Here is a 15,718-nt window from a genome sequence, read left to right as displayed (position 1 = left end):
AAAGTTGATAAATATCATCAATACTATTCATTTTATCAATAATACGTTTGTTCAAATTAAAAAGAATTTGTAAATTACAAATGAAATTTCGTCTTTGTCATAAATATCCATTAATAGAACAAAAAATTGTAACAATAACGTTCGATCGTTTCGTAATATCTTGTTTACTATTGTAATCACTAAAAACATATAATCATTACAAATATTATAAATTAAAAGCTTCCCTTTTTTTCTTTTTTTTTATTTTTTATTATTTTTTTTTTTTTTTTTTTTTTTATTATTTTTTCATATTAAACAAACTAAAAATTATAACAACGAATAGAAATGTCTTTTCACGTATTCTTCATAATTAATGAATTAAAATAAAAAATGTATTATAATATATAATAATATAAAAATATATATTCTTACGTTAAAAAATAAAGATTGCACTAAGGATTAGTACAATCCTTTGTAACGTTGAAATTTTAGTTTCGTTCAAATGTAATCTCTTTGTATATAAAAAAAAAAGAAAAAAAAAGAAAAAAAGAGGAAGAAAATCTATAAAAAAGAAATAATACAGTCAACAAATTCTTTCTCTCTCTCTCTCTCTCTCATCATCTTCTTTTCTCTCTTCAAATATATATATATATATATATATATATATATATATATATATATATATATTCTTCAGGATACTACGGTTAGCAGGAGTCTCACCCTCGCCACTCAAGGTCGAACACTCAAGTCGATTTCGTTAACTCGAAGAAAGAAAGATAAGCCTCGATCTCGTAACAAGATGATAGAGAGAATGGAGAGAAAGAAAAAGAAAAAGAGAAAGAGAGAGAGAGAAAGAGAGAGAGAGAGAGAGAGAGAGAGGAAGAAAGAGTCCGATGAATCAAACAATGAACACTTGAGTTGACGCATTTTACACGATTGTCCTTAGAAAACGGAACGAAATTACGAGTTCTTTTACGATCTACGAGCATCCTTGAAGCGTTAATGGAGTAAGAAATTTGGTGTAGTTCATGGAGAAGATTCGATTAGAAAAAAAAAAAAAAAAAAAAAAAAGAAAAAAGAAAAAAAAAATCGACTTACACTCTCCTTTATTTCCCTTCAACGTACATACGTAATTTATCGATGAGTAAATACGTACGAACTATGGATACATTTTCTTTCTTTGATTTCGAAAAAATCGGAAAGTTTTTCTTTCTCATAATGAGATTAACAATTTTTTTTCTTTCTTTCTTTTTTTTTTTTTCTTCAAAATATTCTTCGATCTAATACAAGGAAAAAAAGATATATTCTCTGATAATACGTAAAAATCGTGTCGAGTTCAAGAGAAGAGCACACTTATTCAAGATAACGTCATCTCTCTCTCTCTCTCTCTCTCTCTCTCTCTCTCTCTTTCTCTCTCTCTTTCTCTCTCTCTTTCTCTTATCTACTTTATTCTACTTTTTTTTCTCATTACTATTTCTATTCTTATAGCTTTATGACGTTCATTTAAATTGTTCGATTTAGAGAAGAAGACATGTTTCAAAGAACGCATGTAACAATAAAAAAATTACATTGATTATTAGAAAGATCAATTAGATTATCAGATTATTAGAAAGATTAATTAATATTCCTTAAAATTTTCAATTACATTTAATCTTTATATTAATAAAATATGCCTATGTGTATATTTATTTTATTTATTTTTTTCTTTTTCTAATATATATATATATATATATATATATATATATATATATATATATCTAACACCCAATGGAGATAAGACGAGCAAACGATGACATTATTGATTTTCTACCGAAATTTTACCATCATTTTCTTTTCTCATCACAGGGGTGTGTCTCAGCAACCCCTCGATATTATCGCGTCCTTCCCATTTTTTTTCTTTTTCTTTTTTCTTTCTTTTTTTTTTTTTTTCTTTGACCGAACGACCTTCGTCGTTAAGTATCTCTAAACGTGATTTTAACCGGGTATACATAACTCGAGATAAATACTTACTAACGTTACCATAAGAAGAGATAAAAAAGAAAGAGAAAGAGAGAGAGAGAGAGAGAGAGAGAGAGAGAGAAAGAGACTGGCAATAATCTCCAAATAAAATTCTATATCCTCATGATTCTATACATTAATTTCCTCTTTTTATTTTTCGTATTATACATGATTAATGTGTTTATTATTCCCCCGCTCTGGCCTCCCCCACCCCATCCCACCTCCCCCGATATAAATTTATTCATTTGCGTTCATTTTCGTTTTCCTTCGTAACCAAGCCGAAGGCAAAATTCGATTCTTACCACCCTCGCAATACGACGCACCCTTCGAGTATTCTCGTCGATCGAAAAAAGAAAAAGTAAATGGGCAAGAGGGTGAGAGAGAGAGAGAGAGAGAGAGAAAGAGAAAGAGAGAAAGAGTGAAAGGAGGAGGAGGAGGAGGAGGATGAAGGTATACTATATAACCCGGAGGAAACGAAGCATTGGAAAAAGACGGAACGTTCGTAAAAGCTTCTTAAAGCCGTCGTTGGCAAGCAAAACCGAGCGTATTTATCGTCGATATCGAGAAGAGAGAAAGAGAGAGAAAGAGAGAGAAAGAGAGAGAAAGAGAGAAAGAGAGAGAAAGAGAGAGGAGGCCTCCGAAAAGGAACGGATGGTCGCCTGCAGGGAAAGAAAGGAAGGAGACGATCGCCGATATCGTCCTTCTCCTTCTCGTCTCTTCCTCATCTTCCTTGAACTTCCTTCGTCTTTGCTTAAAACGATCCGGTTCCCTGGTAAAACGACTGGCAACGTCTTTTGGCAGTTTCTTCTTTACACGGGGCGAATTCTTCACAGACGAAGATCGATGATACTTTAATGCGAATTCTGACCTTCGTACGTTTCACATCTTCTCTCTCTCTCTCTCTCTTTCTCTCTCTCTCTTTCTATTTATCTATCTCTCTCTCTCTCTCTCTCTCTCTCCCTCTCTCTCTTTCTTTCTCTTTCTTTCTTACTTTCTTTTCGATATACCGAAGGATAATCGTCCATTGAAACGTTTCGACTCCGTTTCCAAACTCGTCGCTTAGATATTTAAGTGTCTCCCTTTCGAAGTCTATTTAAATAGTTCGATCGCTATCGTCCATTCAAAAGTCTATTTTTCTTTCCATCTGTATCATCAAATGTCTACCTTCATTCTTGTCCGTTGTATTTTTAAAAAGAATCCAATGAAGGAGAGAGATTGCGCTTCTTTTCCCGGTATTTCGAAAGATAATGAAAATGAAATAAAAGATTCTTTCGGAATAGTTCAATGTTCTTCTTCTTCTTCTTCTTCTTTTCTGTTTACTTCTTCCCTTTTTTTTTTTTGTTTTTTTTTTTCTTTTCTATAATTTTTTTTCTGATCCATCCTGAGTACGTCGAATTGGAGGGAAAAAAAAAGAAGAAGAAGATCAATGAACGATCGATTGAAATAATATTTCTGTGCATCAGACAAGTTTTAGAATTTTTTTGGATGACTGCATCCTTCCCTTTTATTTTTTCTTTTATATATATATATATATATATATATATATAAAATTCAATTAAACAGCGATTCCAATTGACAAAAAATAATAATTCCATTGTAGATTCTATGGCTTTTTATTTTTTTTTTTACAAAAATCAATATCACTCATCCCGACTAAATAACACTATTTCTGGATACATCCTTATTTCTTTGAACAATTGCATCGTAGATAACAAAGTTTTATTAATCTAGTAATTTTTGAAAATTTTATCAAATTTAATTTCGACGGATAAACTTTGATTGTCGATTACGACAAATCTCATTCTCGTTATACGGATCTATTTAAGTTCGAAATTTTCATATTGATTTCTCGTGAAAAACGTATTTTCACTTACTTCAAATAACATCCGGGAAGAAATGTTGAACACTCAAAAACGATTTCACTTACCGATCATCATGGGTTTATACGTTCCCAAGGAAGGTCACAAAAGATCTATATACGACCCTCCGGAATAGAAAGGGAAAGCAACAAGCGTCGACCTAAACTACCCCTTTCCACATGGGAGAACGAACGACATTAGCCAATAAGAGAAAGGTAAGACGAGAAGCACGCGCGTCGAACAACCTCCTCCCCTCCTTTTCTCCTAACATCTGAAACCGGCTCGCGCGCTGACAAATGCCAAGTAATAGGGCTGATTGTTCGTCGTAGGGCCAATTTGAGTGGCAGCCCAGTAATTTTGAAGAACGGTAAAGGCCCAGACCGGAAAAGGCGATGCACAGTTCTCTCTTTGTCTCTCTCTCTCTCTCTCTTTTTCTTTCTCAACCCTTTCTTTCCCTTCGCCATAATGACGAACCCTGTACATCTTTGTCTCTCTTTTTTCAAAGAGTTGCATATGTACATAAAGAAGAGAAAGACAGATAGACACAGTGAGAGAGAGAGAGAGAGAGAGAGAGAGATCGAACGACAGAGGAGAAAGCTCGTGCTTGCTTTTTTCCTGTCCTCCATTCACAAGAACCCCCCGATACCATAGCACCCCGTGCACCGTATGTTGTCCTACGAGATTCGGTAGGGTTGTATTCGCCATGTAGTTCCGTTTTTTCTTTTTTTTTTTTTTTTTTTTTTTTCTTTTTTTTTCATCGAGGAGAAACCCCAAACAATGTTTACCTAATATAGGTACGATGTAACAAAGCTAAAAATCAGTCCCACGCGTTTTGCCACTCCCGACGATAATTTGAGTTCTCTTTTTCGCGAGCCGACTCCTCTCTCTCTCTCTCTCTCTCTCTCTCTCTCTCTTCATACACTTCTCCACTTTACCAGGTCATGTAGTATTAGATAATCACTGGGTGAACAGCAGGGACGACTTGAAAGGCCCCGACATCCATCATTCCAGAGAGTGTTTCTGTGTGTATGTACATGAAAGAGAGAGAGAGAGAGAGAGAGAGAGAGAGAGAGAGAGAGAGAGGGAAAGAGAGAGAGAGAGAGAGAGAGAGATGCTTGTTGCAGTAGTACTCCCTCTACGGTACCCTGACTCGACCTGTGACTTCCCTTTCCAATCTATTCTCTTTCTCTCTCTCTCTCTCTCTCTCTCTCCCTCTCTCTCTCCCTCTCTCTCCCTCCAATGCATACACGCTTTGGATGCCCCTGTGTACACGGTAGGGTAAACACAATGTCAACGAGCACATTAATGTTGTACTCCACTCCCACCTTCCAATCTCGTTGCTCCATGTTCTTTCATGCTAGCCGATCGAAACGTCAGCGTTCAACTATAGAAAACTCTTGTAGCACTATTTGATTTTGTCAAATCGGTTGGGAGCTCCGGTTGGTCATCGTGCATCTACCCAATCGTTTATCGATCAATAAAACGTTCATGTTCGTCGTTACGTTTCTTCTACATTTCCTATGACGTATTTAAAAGTAAAGAAAAATAATCGAAGAAATGAAGAAAGAAAAGAAAAGAACAATGCTTTTCAATTTCTTATCTATTCATAAAATTTTCTAATTTATATATAAATATTTGATATATTTGAGAATTTGATGATAATGATAAACGTGATCTTAGAATGACAAATAATTGTTATTAATGTTCTCGTTATTCTTTATAGATAAATGTTATATATAAATATATTGTAATTTAATTGAATATACAAAATAATATATTATCCACGTTCTCAGGATTTATTCCTTAAAAGGGAGAAAGGGGACCTGTGGGTTATGGTGAGAATCTTCCATCGTTGGCAAATGGAAACAGTAGATGCGCGAACGTTAATAGAAACGAAACTTCGACTCAGTACATCCAACTCAGTGCTCTCTAATCAACGATCTCATAGCAGCATAAATATTATGTAACAGGGAAACTCGACGTCTACCTTGAGTTCCACTTTTCCTTGAGCAAAGGAACGTGCTTGTGTAAGAAAGAGAGAGAGAGAGAGAGAGAGAGAGAGAGAGAGAGAGATGCCTAGCTCGATCAATGGAATAGCAAGATTCACGAGAGAGGTTAATATATTAGTTGCTCCAGTTTATATAATTCGCTTTATGGATAATTTTCAAAAGGTCATTAGACAGATTCAAATAGTGAAATATTCTTATCTCTTTCATCTCATGATTTTCTTATTTTCAAATTTCGATTATCGAATCTCGCATAATAAATATTTTTCCTTTCAAAAAGGTCAACGCATGATTCGTCAGTTCTCTTTTTAACGTAAAAAAAAAAAAATTAAATTAATATAAAATTCACGACGATATAACGGGGCCTTGAGGTATACCATTATTTCTTTATATTTCGGAAGAACTAACGAAAAAAAGGAATAAATTTCTTTTCTAGAATCGTATGATAATGAGTTTATGCGCGTGTTCGCAAGATGGGCCACGTGAGATGATGGACTTTGAAAGAATTATTCTTCTTTCGTTCTCTACTTCATCGTAATACTTTACGACGTCTCACGTGTCTCACGTGCCAAATTTTTCAAAAAAAAAAAAAAAAAAAAAAGAAACAACGTAAAACCTATCTCATCACGTTTACTCGCCTAACACTTCGTACGTGTTCATACATCAAATTGACTTTGGATCATTAAAAATTATGTTTTCCATTGAATCTTCGAACCACAGCTGGTCACCGTATTTCGTGGAAAGAGAAGAAGTCTTTCCCTCTCTCTCTCTCTCTCTCTCTCTCTCTCTCTCTCTTTCTTCAAGTTTCCTTTCGTCTTTCTCGCTGGTTGATTATTCAACAAAAGGAAAAAAAAGAAATATAATAAAAGAGAGAACTTGTCACAAAGGACAAGCTGTTTTTTATTTAATCAAATTATCATTTCGCAAGGGATAAATAATTATCGTTTTTCGATATTCATTGAGATTCCGTTGATAGTTTCATGAGGATTTCAAGAGTCGTAAAATGTTAATTTATCCTTCCTCATCCAATTGAGAAGAAAGGGCAAGAGGAGTAGGAAAAGGAAGTAAAAGGAAGGACAAGGAAGGGCGTAGGGCATTGGAATAGGTAGGGGATACACGCGTACGCATATAAATACGTTGGAAACGTGGGCGAGCAAGCATTAGCATAATTCAGTCTCGACCGCAGTCCAGATTTCTTCCTTCCGCAAGAGAAGAGGGAATGAGTGAATGAACGAGAGAGGAAGAAAGAGAGAAAGAGAGAGAGACTCTCGAATGTCAGATGGCAAGCAGTAAAATAAGAGGATCCTGAGTAGAAGAGGACAACGGCGGCGGCTTCTTCTCAAGGACTCCCGTAGGGCCGAAAACGCGGACGAGTTTCTTGAGATTAGCATCGGCGACCATAAACGCCAGAAAATAAGCGTTGGTCTCTCCCCCTCCCACTCATCCTTTGATCCAGTGTATTGTCGAGCAACGAAAATTTATTCCAATCCTTTGTTCTGTAGCACCCGTTAGTTATCATTAGTACGGCGTACGCCCGAAGCACTTGTCAGGTAGATCCAGATACCTGTTGTTCTCTCTCTCTCTCTCTCTCTCTCTCTCTCTCTCTCTCTCTTTCTCTCTATTTTTTTTTCTTTTTACCTCATCGTTTATTACCACTCCCACTGTCGTAAAAAAAAAAAAAGAAAAAAAACAATCCCCTATCTTAAGGGCGAAACGATCGGCGAAATTCACCGATAGTCAGGTTACTATCGTAAATTATTCCACTAGACATTCTATCTTTACAATGAAAGAGAAAGAAATATATGGATAAAGAATGGGATCAATCGATTAATCGAATAAACCTGATCATCAGATTAGAAGTTAAATGTCTTATAGTAGACTCGTTGGAACGATTTAGAGACTTTAATTAGATAGCGGATTGCTCGGCTCATTGGAGATATTATTATTATTCGAATTTATCATATCGCGACGTTAAGGAGTGAAATTAGAAGCGTGAGAAAGATTGGTTAATCTCACTCTCTCTCTCTCTCTCTCTCTTCCTCTTTATTGTTGAATATAAGATAAAAAAAAGAAAAAGAAAAAGAATCTTCTAAATAAATGATCGCCGTTAATGAAAACATCAACATATCGAAAAATAACAAATCTTAATGTTTCATTATCAAATATTTGGTTGGAAACTATGAAACAGGCGTTGAATGAAAATAAATAACTAAACAAAAACGCCCGTTTCATAGTTTCCAACATAATACTTATATGTTAGATTGGAAACTATGAAACGGACGTTGAATGATAATAAATAACTAAACAAAAATGCCCGTTTCATAGTTTCCAACCTAATATACTTTATATCTTTTGTTCAAGTAGAATTTCAATGTTAGAACATTCGATAGACGTCGATAGATTCATTTTATTTGACTTAAATTCAATAATATATATGATATCTAACAAAAGATATTTGAAGGATGTAAATGTATGACTAAATATATGAACACAGTAAAAAGATAACTGAAACGAGATATGTCATTGAGATATATCTCGTAATAGATATCGTTGAAAATAATTCGTTTGACGATCGATTAGTTCATTGACGTAAGAATCTTTATATGATCTTTGAGAAAATATTTTATAATTAGAAATGCATTTTGATTTTGTTCAATCGTTCGATCATTTTTTTCTTTTTTTGTTTTCTTTTTTTTTTTTTCTTCTTATTTGTTACTATTCTAAAATACAAATTGTATCTGACGAAAATTCTATTGGATAAAAATGAATAGATATAATATTTATTACGTTCAATCGACATTATTATTATTATTTTATATTTTTAAAAAAGTACCGTATGTTGATTTAATATTTTACACGATTCTTTCCACGAGGAAAAAAATATTTTCATGTATTATGAAGGGGTAGGGGAGGGCAGGGGGAAATTTCATCTCTACTCTGATCTTCTTCCTTTTTTAAATAAAAAAGGAAAGAGAAAGAAAGAGAGAATGAAAGAGACAGACAGACAGAGAGAAAAAGAGAGAGAGAGAGAGAGAGAGAGATTAATATCAGCTTTTTGTAATTTTGAGTTACATCCAAAGCTATCGGTGCTTTTCTTGCACGTTCGAGAGCTTTTTTTAGTAGTAACTCTTAGAAAACGGATGTTATCCGAATACCTTCTTTTTTCTCGCTCTTTTTTTTTTTCTTCTTCTTCTTCTTCTTCTTTTCCATGGAACACCCTCGTAGATATAAGGAAGAAAGAAACTTGCTCGCAAGATTTGACCGGAAGGACTGGACCCTTCTGAGTTCAACGAAGGGCCGACAAGGAGATTTCATAGTACTATAGAATTAGAGAAGAATAGATATAAAGGAACATAGTAAATACGATAAAATCTTTATTTTGTTTCTAAGAAAAAGAAATAGAAATAGAACAAGAAAAAGAAATAGAAAAAGAGAAGGTAGATGTGCATCAAGAAAAGGATTATTTTCTTTCAAGTTCAAGGATTAAAACGTTTCTTCGAGTACGTTTCTTTAAAAATAGATTATATACTTTCTTAGTTCGGCATAGTTATAAAATATTTTCAAATACATATATATATATCCATTTCATCACGATATATGCAACAGTATAAATATACGTTATATACTAGTTCATAGTGACCATTTTCGTAGAAAATTCGAACGAAATTCTATCATCCGGGTGATTCTTAAACGATTACCCCTTCCTCTTACAAGTACCTCAGCAACCACCCCCTTCGAACCCACAATTTTCAATCATCGTCTATCCGATCGGTCGAACCTTTTTTCAAAAGTCCCTCTCCTCGCAATTTTTCCCTCTTTTCTATAAATATATCGGGCGGGGGTGGGAGGGTAAAAAAGAAAAAAAAAAAAAAAAAAAAGAATCGTAGGACGATACAACCAGTGAAAGGGACGAACGGGGACGATGAGGGAAAAAAACGAGAGGGACAAAAAAGGGTACTGCCACTTCGAGGAAGGATAGAAAAGGAGTATACATGAGTGTCTACGTACATATATATATATACATATACATATATATATATATGTAAGATGCCCGAAAAGAAAATTCGTGCATAAAGACGATGTCGAGCGCGTGCGATCACCCAACTCTTTCACAATACCAAAATGAAAGAGAAATAGGTTGAAATAGGACGATAGATAGATAGATAGATAAATAGGCACTGATAGAAGAAGATGGAAAGAGTACGCAAAGTATTTCTCACGTAAAGTTCTCGTACGAAGGGTTGGAAGGAACGCCATTCGGGAATCCCAAATTCGATTTTCGCTCCGATATACTCGCTGAATGGATATACTTCGGCCCTTACGAAGAAAAAGAGAGTGAGAGAGAAAGAGAGACGAAGGTTCTGCGTTAGGAACGAGTTTTTCATCCGAGATTGGAAAACGTCTGGGATTACGTAAAAAAAAGGCTAAGTCGGATTGCGTATCGGCCAGATGGCAAACGGTCCTCCGCGCCCCCGTAAAGCCAAACTCCTCTGTATCCCCTCCCCCTCCCCTCCCCACCTATCCTCGCTTCTATCTCTTTTTTCTATACACACACACACACACATATATATATATATATATTTTTTTTCTTTTTCTTTTGCTCTCTTTCTACATACACGTATACTACAAGAAAACATTTTAGTCCAGTATACGTGGAAAAGGGATAAACGACACGCGTCCCTATTGGTATTAGTAACTGTTGTTCACGTATGAGAGATATGGAAGAAGATAAAGCCACACTAACACATATAAAGCTAATGTAACACGGCTTGAATTTCGAAAAGGGTGGAGTCGCCCTTTCATCTTCCACGGTCAATGGTTCCTTCTATTTTCTTCTATTCCTCTTTTAACTATATACCCAACCTACCTACCTACCTATAACCTACCTACCTACCTACCTTACCTTCCTTCCTTCCTTCCTTCCTTTCACATTATTCTACTTTCTTACGTTAGATACGTTAGGACTTTAATAAAAAAAAAAAAAGAAAAAAAAAGAAAAAGGAGTAACAAAAACTTTACACTCACCCGTTAGTTAGTTCCTTCATTCTATCCTTTTTTTCCCTTCTTCTTCTTCTTCTTCTTCTTCTTTTTTTTCTTCTTCTTCTTCTTGTCTGTTTGTTTTTTTTTTTTTCCTTTTATTCATCAAAGGAAATAGTTGTTACCTATATAATTTAGTTCTTTCATTCGAACTTCCGAAGGATGGTTATACATCCTTTATGGTTTCTTTCGTTAGTATCGATCGTACAAGTCATCGATATCCGATTTCTTACGCATCATCTTTCTATCTTCGAACTCGTAAAGCACTTAAAAAGGGAGAAGGAAGAAAGATTTTCATACGTTCGGAACAGGTTCATCGTGACGAAGCGGGATAGCGTTTGAAAAACGCGGCATACGGTGCGTAATCCATTTTCAAGTTCGCTTTCAAACGCGAACCAGATGTCCGATATCCCTCTATCAGAATACATTATTTGTTCTTTTTGTATCCTTTAACTTTTTGAAAAAATATTAAAAATACGTTAATCAAAGATTTATGATATGATAAGCATAGATAACGTTGATAAACAAACGGAACACGGCCAATTATTTTCTCAATGTTCTCTTGAAAACATGATTCAACCTAGATATTTTCCCAAGACAATCACTCTCCCTCTCTCACTCTCTCTCACTCTTGCCCTCTTTCTTTCTCTCTCTCTCTCTCTCTCTCTCTTTCTCTTTCCTCTCATATTTCTCATCTACATCTTTCGGAACATCGCGTTTTAAAGGCGCTTCGTCGTCTCTAATTACACCGAAACCAGGAAAGATGAGGAAGGTAGATAAGAAATTAACGTGTTTCCATTCGTAATGGAACGTTGTTTATAATAAGTAATGCCGTGCATTTATTTCGTTAACTCGGCACAAATTCCAAACGTAAGTTCGAGGATAATCTCAGCCCGAGTAATATTATAATGGATAATATCGTAACGAAGATATCTTTTAAATTCATCTTACTATGTGTGTGTGTGTGTGTATGTATGTATGTGTATATATATATATATAACAAAACTACGTCAGCCTGTTAAATACAACTTTATCTCGAGTATCTCTAAATCTGATAATAATCTCATAATGCAATTTTTTTCTTTTGTCTTTTTTTCATTTATTTACTCTTTTTTTCTCTTTTTTTTTTTTTTTTTTTTTTTTTTTTTTTTTTTTTTTTTAATCGTGATATAATTTCGACATTATTCTAAAATCATTTAATCGTCATCAATAATACCTCCTTAGATAAATATCGAAGAAATATTGTAAATTTTGTAAAGAATGATATGAATTCGTTTCGGACATTTTTTTTCTTCCTTTATTTTTTCTTATCTTTTTTTTTCTTATTTCTCTCGTAATTTATATCATCCGACGTACGTAAAAATATTCAATCGTCGAAATTATAATAATAACAATAATAATAATAATAATAATAATAATAATAATAATAATATATATATATATATATATCTAATACAATAAGGGATATGAGGAAATAAATAGTTTTGAGATCTTGTACGATCGTATTCTTTCGTGACTTTTACGTATGCAACGAACGTATAGCCCAAAGGTGGAAACTGACGAAGACGAAGACAACGAGAAGTTGCTTGGAGCATCGGTGCAATAAACGAAGAGAACTCGCATCTTTCTCGTATGCAGATGTTACGAGGCCCTCGAGGGATCCTCCTTCTCTACGGTCCACCTTCACTTTCTTACAAGCGTCCTGTCGGTCCAAAAGAGAAATAGAGAGAAAGGAAGACAGAGACAGACAGGCAAAGAGAAAGAGAGAAAGAGAGAGAGAGAGAGAGAGAGAGAATCATCGACATTCGTTCGGACCTCCCGCACGCTCGTCTTTTCGCAGTTTTATTGGTTTAACTTCACTATTTTACAAGCGATAGTGGATTAAGAGGATTAAAGGGAATCGTCCGTAGGGTAGCTCTCTCTCTCTCTCTTTCTCTCTCTCTCGCTCTATAGAGACATAAAGTTAGTGAGATACGAGGATTACCCTTCTTCTAACGAGGGACCGCTTGGCGACTTGAAGTACTCCATAGTGAGCTTCGATAAAAAGTCGATTTACACCGATGCGAGCCCGCATACTCCTGGCTTCAGATCTTGTGTCTCTCTCTCTCTCTCTCTCTCTTTCCTTCTCGTTCACTATTCCTTTAACTTCTCCGCCTCCGCTCTTTTTCTTCTTTAAAGACGATCACCTATACGCTAGTTTTCACTGCCTGGGAACTTAGAAACTTCTATATATTCCTCTCTCTCTCTCTCTCTCTATCTATCTATCTATCTATCTATCTATCTGTCTCTCTATCTTTCTTTCTCTTTCTCTTTGTCTTTGTCTTTGTCGTTCTCTCTACGATACCTACAAAATCTCTTGTCTCGTATTGAAAGTATCAGGTTTACGCGTCTTTTCGAGAGTACCCCTGGATACGAGCTTTCTCTTTCTCTTCTTCCTTTTTCTTTTCTTTTTTTTTTTTTTTTATTTTTTTTTTGTTCTCTTTCTTCTTCTTCTTCTTCTTCTTCTTCTTCTTCTTCTTCTTCTTCTTGTGCATGGATTAAGGCATATGGCGTTTACTAGCTCGTCGAAAGGAGACCCCCGTGGAAACTATCTCGAAGGAATTCTTCATTGAAAGATCGAATCACATCGGATCGATCGAACGTGTAGAATCTTTTTGTTTTTTTTTTTTTAATCAAATTTACAAATTTAACGTAGAATTATCAAAGTTCATTACGATTTGTAATGATGGATTATATTTTAAACGTTGAACATTTTTAACGGATCTTATTTAATTAATTTGAAATAAATTTTTATTCGTTTATTTATAATCAACGGAGTTGATTTAGAATCAAACAACACGGTCTCTGTGATAATCCTATTAGATTTCCCTTATGAATCGTTTTAACGTGGATATTATTTTGATACATTCATAGGGTCAAGTGACCCGAGTCTTTTTATCATCTTGACCCAGTTTTAAATGTACCAGAGAGAAACAGATTGGACATGTACTACGTATATCTTCTAATCACTGTGTCACGTCAAAATATAAGAGATTCGAATATTTATTAGAATACCATCGTTTATTACTCGTACACCATAATATATATGTATACACATGTAATACACACACACACACACACATATATATATATATATATATGTATATATGTATATATATATATATACATAATACCTATGACGGGATAATTATGCGTCCATCGCACACATTATCTTGGACTTCGTCGTTAGCCAGTGACTTACTTTATCATTAATTCGTGATGTATCATGTGCCGTCAAGTTGAGTAGTTGAGCTATAAGAGAAGTTTTATGTTAATACCTCGACGTTCCAGACAATTTTCAAACTTATTTCAAACTATAAACGCATAACATAGATGTATTATATTATAAAAGAGAAAAAGATTTCTCCGTTTTATTGAAGAACGATTAAATTTTAATGATCATCACATTCTTTCACTTTATTCACATTTCTTTTCTTTTTCCTTTCTCTTTTTTGTTTTCCATTTTCTTTCTTTAACAACTAAAGAAATTATTTAATCGCACAAATTCTCTCTGACAAACTCTCGATCATCGACGAACTATACTCGTCGCATATTTTTAAATCCTTAAAAACTATATAAATTTCTTTTAACTCGTAAAAAAAAAAGAAAAAAAGAAAAGATTATTATGAAATTTACACATTCTACTGCCTTCTTTTGTATTTATAATTGTTACATTGTAAATAACGTTGTTAGGCGTTTTGTGAAAAAAAAAGAAAAAAAAAAAGAAAGAAACCAAGTAATAAGAAACAAAGCCCTTCAAAAATGTTTTGCGCCAAGCACAATATACGAAGTGAGAACCATCATACATTTCAAAAATATTAATTAGAGGTAATTATTATAAGAAAAAAAATGAAGGATATTAAAAAAAAAATGTTAATTTTGTTCGTAATAATTTTCATTAAATCGAGAAATTTATTTTCGTTTTATTTATTTATTTATTTATTTATTTATTTATTTTTCTTTTTCTCTTAATTTCATTTTTACTTAAAGAGGATATTTTTCAATTTTTATTTATCATCATAATCATTACTATCATTAATCTGTTCTATCACAAATGAAAAATAGTGCCGACATTTATATAAATATATTCGATGAAAAGAAAACTATTTTATTTTAAATTAATATATTTTAAATGAAAATTATTATATTTCATTTATTTATTATTAAATTATTATATTTTAATTTTAATAATAATAAATTAAAATAAATTAAATTGTTTCTACGCGCAGGCTCTTTTTTTTCTTTTTTTTTTTTTTTTTTGAAATTAAGACAAGGCATTTAAACATATTTTCTATAAAAAAAGAAATGAAAAAGAAAAGAGAAAATAAATTTTTCAAAGAGACTATCGCAATTTTGAACGATTAAAAAACAAAATATCATAAATCCTGAATAAATTTTGTTGATAAAATTTGTCACGAGTTTAAGATTATTCGAGTTAAAGATAATACGAGATATATAGAAATGTATTTATAAAATAGTATACGAGAGAGACGAAGATAATGTTTCTCGGGATGGAATCTGCTGCAGCATCCACAAAGTAAATGGATGTTGTGTGATCGAACCATGGACCGGCTGTTGTTTCCCCCCCCACTCTCGAATCTCAGAATTATGTCCCCTTCCCCCTTGGCCCCCACCATCGCCATCATCTTACACGAAGTTACTCGTCGTAGGTATCCCCCACTTTGCGATATCGTTCTTCCTTTATCCCCACCACCGAGCTATCCTTCCCAATCCCCTCTCCCCCCCACTACCGCCACACCGTCACTTCTACTTCCCGTTCAGTGGCGGGAGTCGTCGTTC

The 15,718-nt window shown here is 33.9% G+C and overlaps 1 protein-coding gene across 4 annotated transcripts in view; it reads left to right on the top strand.

Annotated features, from left to right (window-relative positions):
* Ten-m (teneurin transmembrane protein Ten-m) overlaps positions 1-15,718 on the top strand; it is a 433,320-nt gene that overhangs the window by 368,905 nt on the left and 48,697 nt on the right. The window lies entirely within an intron of this gene.

This window comes from Vespa mandarinia, chromosome 3 (assembly GCF_050613455.1).
Source record: "Vespa mandarinia isolate Hongniang chromosome 3, ASM5061345v1, whole genome shotgun sequence".
Lineage (NCBI taxonomy): Eukaryota > Metazoa > Arthropoda > Insecta > Hymenoptera > Vespidae > Vespa > Vespa mandarinia.
The sequence above is the reverse complement of the archived record's forward strand: the minus strand, read 5'-3'. Positions and strand labels throughout refer to the sequence as shown.